General features: G+C 37.9%; 1 non-coding gene across 1 annotated transcript; it reads left to right on the top strand.

The window, feature by feature from the left end:
* Positions 1-8,904: 8,904 nt before the first annotated feature.
* On the top strand, positions 8,905-9,006 carry LOC114692574. Its single transcript, XR_003734449.1, has one exon. It is a non-coding gene; the product is annotated as a U6 spliceosomal RNA (small nuclear RNA).
* Positions 9,007-9,440: the final 434 nt, after the last annotated feature.

The following is a 9,440-nucleotide window of genomic DNA, read 5'->3' on the forward strand; positions in this document are numbered from 1 at the left end:
AAAACGTATTGGGATACTTAAGAAACCCTAAAATATAACGCCTATGGGCTCTCCCAGAAAAATAAAATAGTTGACCATCCCAAAGAAAGATGAAAAAGATCACAGTAAAATCAAATATCTAGAGGACTGTGGTTGATGCATGGAGTGTAACCAAGCCCAGATGAATTAGAATTGAATATTGTGCAGCAATTATCTCTAAGTTACAACATTGCACACTGGAGGTGGCTCCTCGGAGTTCAAGGGGTTCTAAATTGAAACAGGCCCTCTATAAAGGAGAGGGGAGTCTCATGAGACTTAGGAAGTAAACAACTTCCAAGTCTCAAGAAGTTCCTGAACTTAACAGAATATATAGGGGCCCTCTTCAAGGTCGTAGCTCCAGCAAGCAACTTCTGGGAGCTGCCTAGAAGAGTTCTGACCAGCCGAGCTGCTGGAGTCATGAAAACAGCTGTTGGTTTTTGCAACTTTTGTTAATCATCATTGTGCTGGGGTGTGCTTTTTGGTGATGCATCTGCCTGTGTGTTGTCCTTGCTCCCATAAGTAACCCTTCACATATATCTGTAGCTGAAGTTTTTCTGTGTCCACCTGTCTCCTGCAGCAGGTCAGACCCAAGTAAACACACAGAGACTTATATTACTTATAAACTGTATGGCCGTGGCAGGCTTCTCTATATCCTAAATTAACCCATTTCTATTCATCTATAACTTGCCACATGGCTTGTGGCTTACCCGTACTTTTACATCTTGCTTCCTCTGTGTCTGGCTGGCGACTCTGACTCAGCCTTCCTGTCCCCAGAATTCTCCTCTCTCTTTTTCCCGTCTATACTATACTTCCTGCCTGATTACTGGCCAATCAGCACTTTATTAACCAATCAGAGCAACACATTCATAGCATACAGAGCAATATCCACAGCATATATTCCTGTAAATAACACCAGTTAATTAATCAGTTCACTATGTTGGACTTTGATAGACTTATTCCTTTGGACCGTTGCTGATTCCCTACCTTAGGTGAATAGATGTTTGTGCTGCATCTACTCAGGCAAAGTCTCACACAACACTAAACAGCACTGAACTGAATGCTATAGAAAAGGAAGCTTGGAAATGTTTGACAAAGTGAAATGAATAGTGTAAATAAGAAACAACACAGAGTTCAGTACTCAGTGTTGTTTTTTTTTTTTAATCTCTTATTTTAGAGGGATCTTTATGAACTCTGGAAGTATAGAATAATTTATCTAAACAACAGTCTTCTTTTTCTTTTTGTTCAAAAAAATTAGTCAATTTAAAAGCTACTTTTGAAACACAAGCTTTAAAGACAAGCTAACTAGTAAGTGTACTTGAGCAAACAGGTCATGAATCAGGTCAGACCCTGAACTAGTTGAAATGGTTCTACTTCCTGATTACCGCCTATATGGCTGCACTCTGGGACTACGTGCTGAGGTTGGTAGCATTCCAAGGTGAGTGTGACATATTGCTGGTCTCTACTAGGATCTCTACTATGACGACACTCATTAGTTTCATTAGGCATGGCCCATTCAATACTCCCTATATAAATTATAAATTACTTTCTACCTAGCTCCCTCATGTTTTCCTTTAAGGTACTGAGGGAGCCACTTTGATACTTTGTGCATGCAGAACCAATACTATGTACACACACCCAGTGTGCTGCTGGTGTGCACTATTCCTGGGCTTGTTTGAACAACAGCAGACCTGCTTCACCAGCTGAGGATAGAAAAATGACTTGGGAAAGTGAACATACAGAGAATATCCTAGAGTATCATGAACCTATTATGCCTTCCAGTTTTTTGGGCAGGTGATGGGAGGGATGAGATTGAATATGTATGTCCTGCCTTCAAGACCCTTTTCTCATTGTCTTGTTCAATTAGAATATGGATTCACCATCTATAACAAGATAGGCTCGGTGCTTGGCCACATCCTCTTACCCTAAACCTGTTCTCATCATGCTTTTAAGTATTCTAAATTTCTGTTCTCCATGTTTGGTTCCCAAGACTCACTATAACTAAGACTAAAGTGCTAAACAACACCTGTGCTATTGCCTAAATGCTAAGTTGTTTTTGAAATATCATCTGCCAGATCAATTAGCATATCACTGTTAATTTCAGTCTTTGTGAAGTCCTGCGTCACAGACATAGTATAGCTAAGTTATCGCTAATCTTTATTTCCATCTGGGACCAGTTCCCTTGTCTCCTCATCTTCTGAATCCTCAGAATTGCCCATACTCCTTCATTTGCAGAATGTTAGAATTTTTCTAGCTTGCTCCAATAATTCATCCAAGCTCTCTGCCTGTCACACAACTGAAAAGTCATCCCTATGTTTTCTGGCGTAGTTATAGAAAAGCCCCACTTTTTGATACCAGTTTTCTGTGTCAGCCCCTCTCTCATTGCTATAACAAAAATTTTGAAGCTCAACCACTTTATAAAGAAACTTATTTAACTTTTACTATTTAAGCCTGAAAGTTCAAAGTTGGATGACCCCATTGTTTTAAATTCTAGTAAAGACATTATATTGGGTAGCATCAGATGTCAAGGTCATGTGGAAGTAAAATGTCACATTTTGAAATAGAAAGCTAGATAGTAGCACTAGGTTTGGCCTACCAACTTACTCTTGCAAGCACTCAAGACTCCATGATACCTTACTCACTCAAAGGGAAGCTTCTCCATTGAAATAGATGTGTTTTATCCGTGCTCAGAACTGCCACACTTGGGGTCAAGTTCCCAAGCAAGAGGTTTTGGGCTATATAATAAAACCACATACAAAGCATGATATTTACTAAGATAAGACATAATTCTTTATGTAGGAAGTCAATCCATGAAGAAAAGGCTCAGGATATGGATTCTTAATTACTTAGTAATAATTCTGTTTTGGAAAGCCCCTTGATCGTCAGAAATTGACCCAAATCAAGAGCATTGGAGCCAGTTGCTGTTGAAGTGGGTGGTTTAGGCACATGGGATTTACAAATTACCTTATCTGGTATTTTGTTTTTGTTTGTTTGTTTGCTTGTTTGTTCTCATGTTTTGTTGCTCTATACAGAGATAGGCTATCTGATACACAAATCATGGTACAAACAAACACTGAAGACTCTTGAGAGAATATAGCATAACAGGAGGCCCACTATCTCAAAGTTGTTATGATTCACATTTTCCTGATGGCTAAGGATGTTGAACACTCCTTTAATTGTTTCTTGGCCATTTGACATTCATCTGTTGAGAATTCTGTGTTTAGATCTGGACACCATTTTTAATTGGATTATTTGGTTTGTTGATGTCTAGTTCCTTGAGTTATTTACATATTTTGGATATTAGCCCTCTGTCAGATGTGGAGCTGACAAAAATCTTTTCTCATTTTGTAGGCTGCCCCTTTGTCCTATTGACAGTGTCCATTGCCTTACAGAAGCTTTCAGTTTCATGAGGTTTCATTTATTAATTGTCGATCTTAGTGTTCTACACTATTGGTATTCTGTTTAGGAAGTTGTCTCCTGTGCCAACGCATTCAAGGCTATGCACCACATCTTCTTCTATCAGGTTCAGTGTATCTGTTTTTTTAAATTTATTTATTAAATTTAATTTTACATATCAGCCACGGATTCCCTTGTTCTCCCCCTCCCCACCCCTCCACCCCCCCTTCCCCCAGCCCAACCCCCATTCCCATCTCCTCCAGGGCAAAGACTCCCCTGAGAATTGAGCTCAACCTGGTAGATTCAGTCCAGGGAGGTCCAGTCCCCTCTCCCAGGCTGAGCCAAGTGTCCCTATATAAGCCCCAGGTTCCAAACAGCCAGTTCATGCACTGAGGACAGGACCCAGTCCCACTGTCTAGATGCCTCCCAAGCAGATCAAGCTAATCAACTGTCTTACTTATCCAGAGGGCCTGATCCAGTTGGGGGCTCCTCAGCTATTGGTTCATAATTCATGTGTTTCCTTTCATTTGGATATTTGTCCCTGTGCTTTTTCCAATCTTGGTCTCAACAATTCTCGATCATACAAACCCTCCTCTTTCTCGCCAATTGGACTCCTGGAGCTCCACCTGGGGCCTGGCTGTGGATCTTTGCATCCGGTTCCCTCAGTCATTGGATGGGGTTTCTAGCACGACAATTAGGATGTTTGGTCATCCTATCACCAGTGTAGGTCAGTTCAGGCTGTCTCTCGACCATTGCCAGTAGTCTATTGTGGGGGTATCTTTGTGGATTTCTGTGGACCTCTCTAGCATTTTGCTTCTGGTTTTATATTGAGGTCTTTGATCCACTTGAACTTGAGTTTTATACAAGGTGATAAATATGAATCATTCTTCTATATGCCTATATCCAGCTAGATCAACACCATTTGCTAAAGATGCTTTCTTTTTTCCATTGGATATTTCTGGCTTCTTTATGAAAAATCAGGTGTCCATAGGTGTGTGGATTTATGTCTGGGTCTTTGATTCAATTCCATTGATCAACCTGTCTGTTTTTATGTCAATAACATGAAGATTTTATTATTATAGCTCTGTAGTAGAGCTTGAAATCAAAGATGGTGGTACCTCTGGAAGTTCTTTTATTGTATACATTTTTTTTTTTTTTTTTTTTTTTTTTTTTTTTTTTTTTTTTTTTTAGCTATCCTGGGTTTTTTGTTTTTCCATACAAAGTTGAGCATTGTTCTTTAGAGGTCAGTAAAGAAATGTGTTAGAATTTTGATATGGATTGCATTGAATCTGTAGATTGCTTTTTGGTAAGATGGCCATTTTTACTATGTTGATCATACTGGTACATGAACATGGGAGACCTTTCCATCTTCTGATATCATCTTCAATTTCTTTCTTCAAAGACTTGAAGTTCTTATCATACAAGTCTTTCTTTTACTTGCTGGGTTAGCGTTACCCCAAGATATTTTATATTATTTTGTGGCTATTGTGAAGGTGTTATTTCCCTGATTTCTTTTTCAGTCCATTTGTCATATATATATATATATATATATATATATATATATATATATATCCCAAGATATTTTATATTATCTTGTGGCTATTGTGAAAGTGTTATTTCCCTGATTTCTCAGTCCATTTGTCATATATATGTGTATATATATACACATATATATGTCATTTTATATATTTATTTGTCCATATATAGAAGGGCTACTGATTTTTTTTAAGTTAATCTTTATCCAGCCACTTAGCCAAAGGTATTTATCAGCTCTAGGAGTTCTCTAGTAGAATTTTTGGGATCACTTATGTATACTACCATATCATTGGCAAATAGCAATATTTTCACTTTTTTCTTTTTAATTTGTATCCCCTTGATCTCCTTTAGTTGTTTTATTGATCTAGCTTTTATATATCAAAACTGTGTGTTGAAAGTGGCAACTGAGTGAAATCCATCTATAGGAATTCATATGATTCAGTTCATGCCACAAATATATTACCTGAGATTATTATTATCTTAATATAAATATGAATTTAGCAAACTATGTTCAGGATGCAAATTACTTTAGCAATTTTAGAAAAGTCATTATAGCAATATTTTGTTATAACTTGTTACACTTTAGTGACTTCATGCTGAGTCATGAAGTATCAGAGTTTTTAATAATGGAAACTTCACAAAATCAGGAAAGACCAGACAATCATCCAGACACTTTAAACACACCCTTAACACTGAATTTACATTCCTGGAAAAATTACCTGTTAACATGTTGTGGGATAAAGTTTGTCACTGTGCCCCAAAAGCAAAGAGCAAAACAAAAGTTCATTAGCTTAATTAAAAGCAGTCTTGTGTTTTGGGTTTTAGGAAACTAATATAATGTAGACATGCAGCTTCTTCTTCTTTGTGGTTTTATTTTTTTTTTCATTTTTCTTTATTAAGAAATTTTTTACTCACTCCACATACCACCCACAGACCCCACCTCCTCCTTCCTCCCACCCCCAGCCCTCTCTCCCAAGCCACCCCCATCTCCACATTCCCCAAATCAAGGTCTCCCATGGGGAGTCAGCAGAACCTGGCACACTGAGCCTAGGCAGGTCCAAGCCCCTTCCCACTGCACCAAGGCTTCGCAAGGCTTCACACCACAGGCACCACATTCCCAAAAGCCTGCCCATGCACCAGGGACGGATCCCGATCCCCCTGCCTGGGTGCCCCCCAAACAGTTCAAGCCAAACAACCATCTTCCATATCCAGAGGGCCTAGTCCAGTCCCATGGGGGCTCCACAGCCACCAGTTCACAGTTCATGGGCTTCCACTAGTGTGGCCGGTCATCTCTGCATGTCCTCCCATCGTGATGTGGACGTCCCCTACTTGCAAAATCCCTCCTCTCTCTCATCGACATGCAGCTTCTTCTACCTCAGGGTCTTAGTAAAGTAAATCCACATTCCTTGCATATCACAGAATTGTTTATCAAGAAAAACAAGATTATAGTTAGCTATCTCATTTCTCATCTACATGAGCAACACCAACAGAATTGCTAGTAGTATAACACATCCACTTGAATAAAAATATTTGGGGTTAATTACTATCATCCAAGGGACTCAAAGGATACTTCATTTATACAAGCATTTATTTAGAAACCAACTAAACAGATTTCTTTGTCAACTTAGTTTTGCCAAGTATAACAATACCACAGTTCTGAATTTATTAAACATAGTCTGGAGCTCACTTATGTTTCTGAACAGTGGAGTGAGATTGCTGGTCTAGACAGCCAAAGCTTGAGACTGATCTAATGTCAGGAAATCAAGAAGCTTACATGGGCTTTGTGTATGAGGACATTGTACTCCCTGCTCACTTGAGTCAATGCAATATGACAAACATTTATTACAGGATCCCATTTTATAAAAATTATTGCTGTATTCATGAACTTTAGTGAGACCCTGCCTGCCTATGCACAAAGAGGTGTAGATACATGTTGGGAAAATATTTACTTAGAGCTAATAATGATCATTTTAAGATGGTAGCACTTAAAGTGATGTGTTGCTTTCTTCTCTGTTTTTTTCCTACTTTCCTTACATTTTTAATGGACCACTCACTATTGTGTCAACAGTAAAATTGTATTTCGTCAAAATTGGGAAGAATTAATGGTGAAGGTGGTAACAGTCCACACACGTGAAAATATTTGTCTGTTTCACAGTTTCCTTGTCTGGGCTACTGCTGAACAAAAGAAGTTTATTCTAAAGGACAAAAAGCTGTTGGCCAGCTTAAAGTAATGGCTTCACCAGGAGAGAAATGGACATCAGGAGGGCAATAAATGTTTTGGGTCCAGCAAAGCCCCTGGGAACAGAAGTTTTGACAGTCAAATAATAACTGTAACCTTACATTTTAAGTGTTTTCCATCCTCAAAATTGTCCTCACAGAACATTTGTTTCTTGTAAAATTTCCCAAACATACCAAAGAACAGTCATGACTTTATTACTAAAAAGTAGACAATTTCAAAGCCTTGTCTCCTTCCATTTCTGTTTATTGATGATTGCTAGTTATTGTTTTCTTATGTCAGGGACATCTTTTAGTGTGGAGGAAGCGCATCAGTTAGCAGCATTAAAAGAGCTCACAGCTTCAAACCTAGAAAACCTGTTAAACGTAGATCTTAACTTGAACACATGCCAACTTCATGGCATTCATCATACCATATGTAGAAATGTATTACTGCTTCTAATGTGAACATAGGAATACAGAAAATTGAAGAAGTCTCAGGCCAATAAGACGGCTCAGTGAGTGAAGGAGCTTGCTGCACATGTCTGGGGACCTAAATTTGATCCCAGAACCCATATAAAGGAGGAAGGAGAGAACTTACTCCGCAAGTTGTTCTTTTACTTTCACATATATGCTGTGGTGCACATGCACCTTCCCCAATATTTTTAAAATTAAAAATAAATAATAATAGTAAATAATAATAAATTAGATGTTTCCAGTACAACCCCCTTCATTTTACAGAGGAGAATACCAAAATGTTGGGGGGAAATATGTAAGAATTTCTACAATTCATTCGATTAGAACCTCAGTTCAAATTTCCAGCTCCTTACAGGCCTTTTCTGGGCACATAATCCTTTGTCATAATTCCAGTGAGTCTCATTTCTTTATAAAATATAGAATGACTCCATGTAAGGGGAAAATAAAAACCTATTTAACTCAAACCAAGGGCACTTATAAAAAGCCATAGGATACAGTATAGTGATTATCAGTATAAGTATATGATGCCCCCTTAATCAGAGGGCAGAAATTACACATCAAAAATACTAGCAGTTCAACAGCCTCTGGGAGATACCAGTTTCTAAAACTTTTAGAAAAGAAAGGATTTTACTCATGAATTCAGTGTGGGACCTGCTGTTGTTATAACCTGCACATCTTTAACAAAGACGGCTCATACCTACAAGATTGTTTACTTGGAAAGCTTTCTCTTTCTGAAGCCAATTAAAGGTATTGTTCTTTCACTTGTCCAAGTGTGCCATTTATTATAAGCCTTTCTACATTGCTAGGCCGTTCTCCTGGCATTTTCCTATTTTTTTTTTTTAAATCTTATTGATCAGAAATGTCTTACCAGGTTTTTGACACTTTACTTATTTCAATTCAACTCAACAGATAGGCACTGCTTTCATATCCAAAGTATGTTCCTCTACACTGTAAGATATCAAAACAGCGTGGGTTTGGCTTAAGATTTAAAATTCATGGCAGGGTTTGTTTGTTTGTTTGTTTGTTTGTTTGTTTGTCTCAGAAATAACTCTGTTTAAAAAATACACAAAAGCAAAGGTTTAACTATAATTGTTAGAAGCAATAGCATTAATATTTTGTTATATAAAAGTTCAAGATTTAGTGTGCATGTGTACATACACATTTTAGTGAAGTCATTGTCCACCTATGTATAACCAACATGTTTCTTAACTTGTATCCCTGTTCTATTGAATGCTTACCTTCCCCTATAAAAATTTAAAAACTAATGCTTGCTTTAAAAACCCACATACTAAATTGAAATGATACAAAGAAGATGAACATCGCCCCTGCAAAAGGACCTTGCAAATTTGTAAAACGTTCCATAATTTTTAAATAATATTAATAATAAAGAAGACCATATAGAGAAATAACTGATGTATGAGTTTCAACATGAAAAGTGTCCATACCAAAGAATAAACAGCAGGCTGAGAGCTCAAAAAAGAGAGCGGGGGTGTGTGGGGGGGGTTAGGATGCTCCCAACCCACGTGAAGCTCTCTATAGATGTTACTAAGTCATCTGCTTTTAATCTTGGTGTAGGGACCATTCCCTGTCCCGACCCCTTAATTCCAATCCTACAGTTCATCAACTGTGTAAGACACTTATGGTTAGCTGCCAGGAATATTACTTACTGAGACAGATAAATGTCTAAAAGTTTCAACATGCCCCCTCTTATTTTCATGGTGAAACTCAGGTGTTCAAGTATATGAAACCTATTTATTTTTTCCTAACTTCTCCTTCCTATTTTTGCTAGTCCTGCAAAGTTC

The sequence above is a fragment of the Peromyscus leucopus genome, chromosome 8a (assembly GCF_004664715.2).
Source record: "Peromyscus leucopus breed LL Stock chromosome 8a, UCI_PerLeu_2.1, whole genome shotgun sequence".
Lineage (NCBI taxonomy): Eukaryota > Metazoa > Chordata > Mammalia > Rodentia > Cricetidae > Peromyscus > Peromyscus leucopus.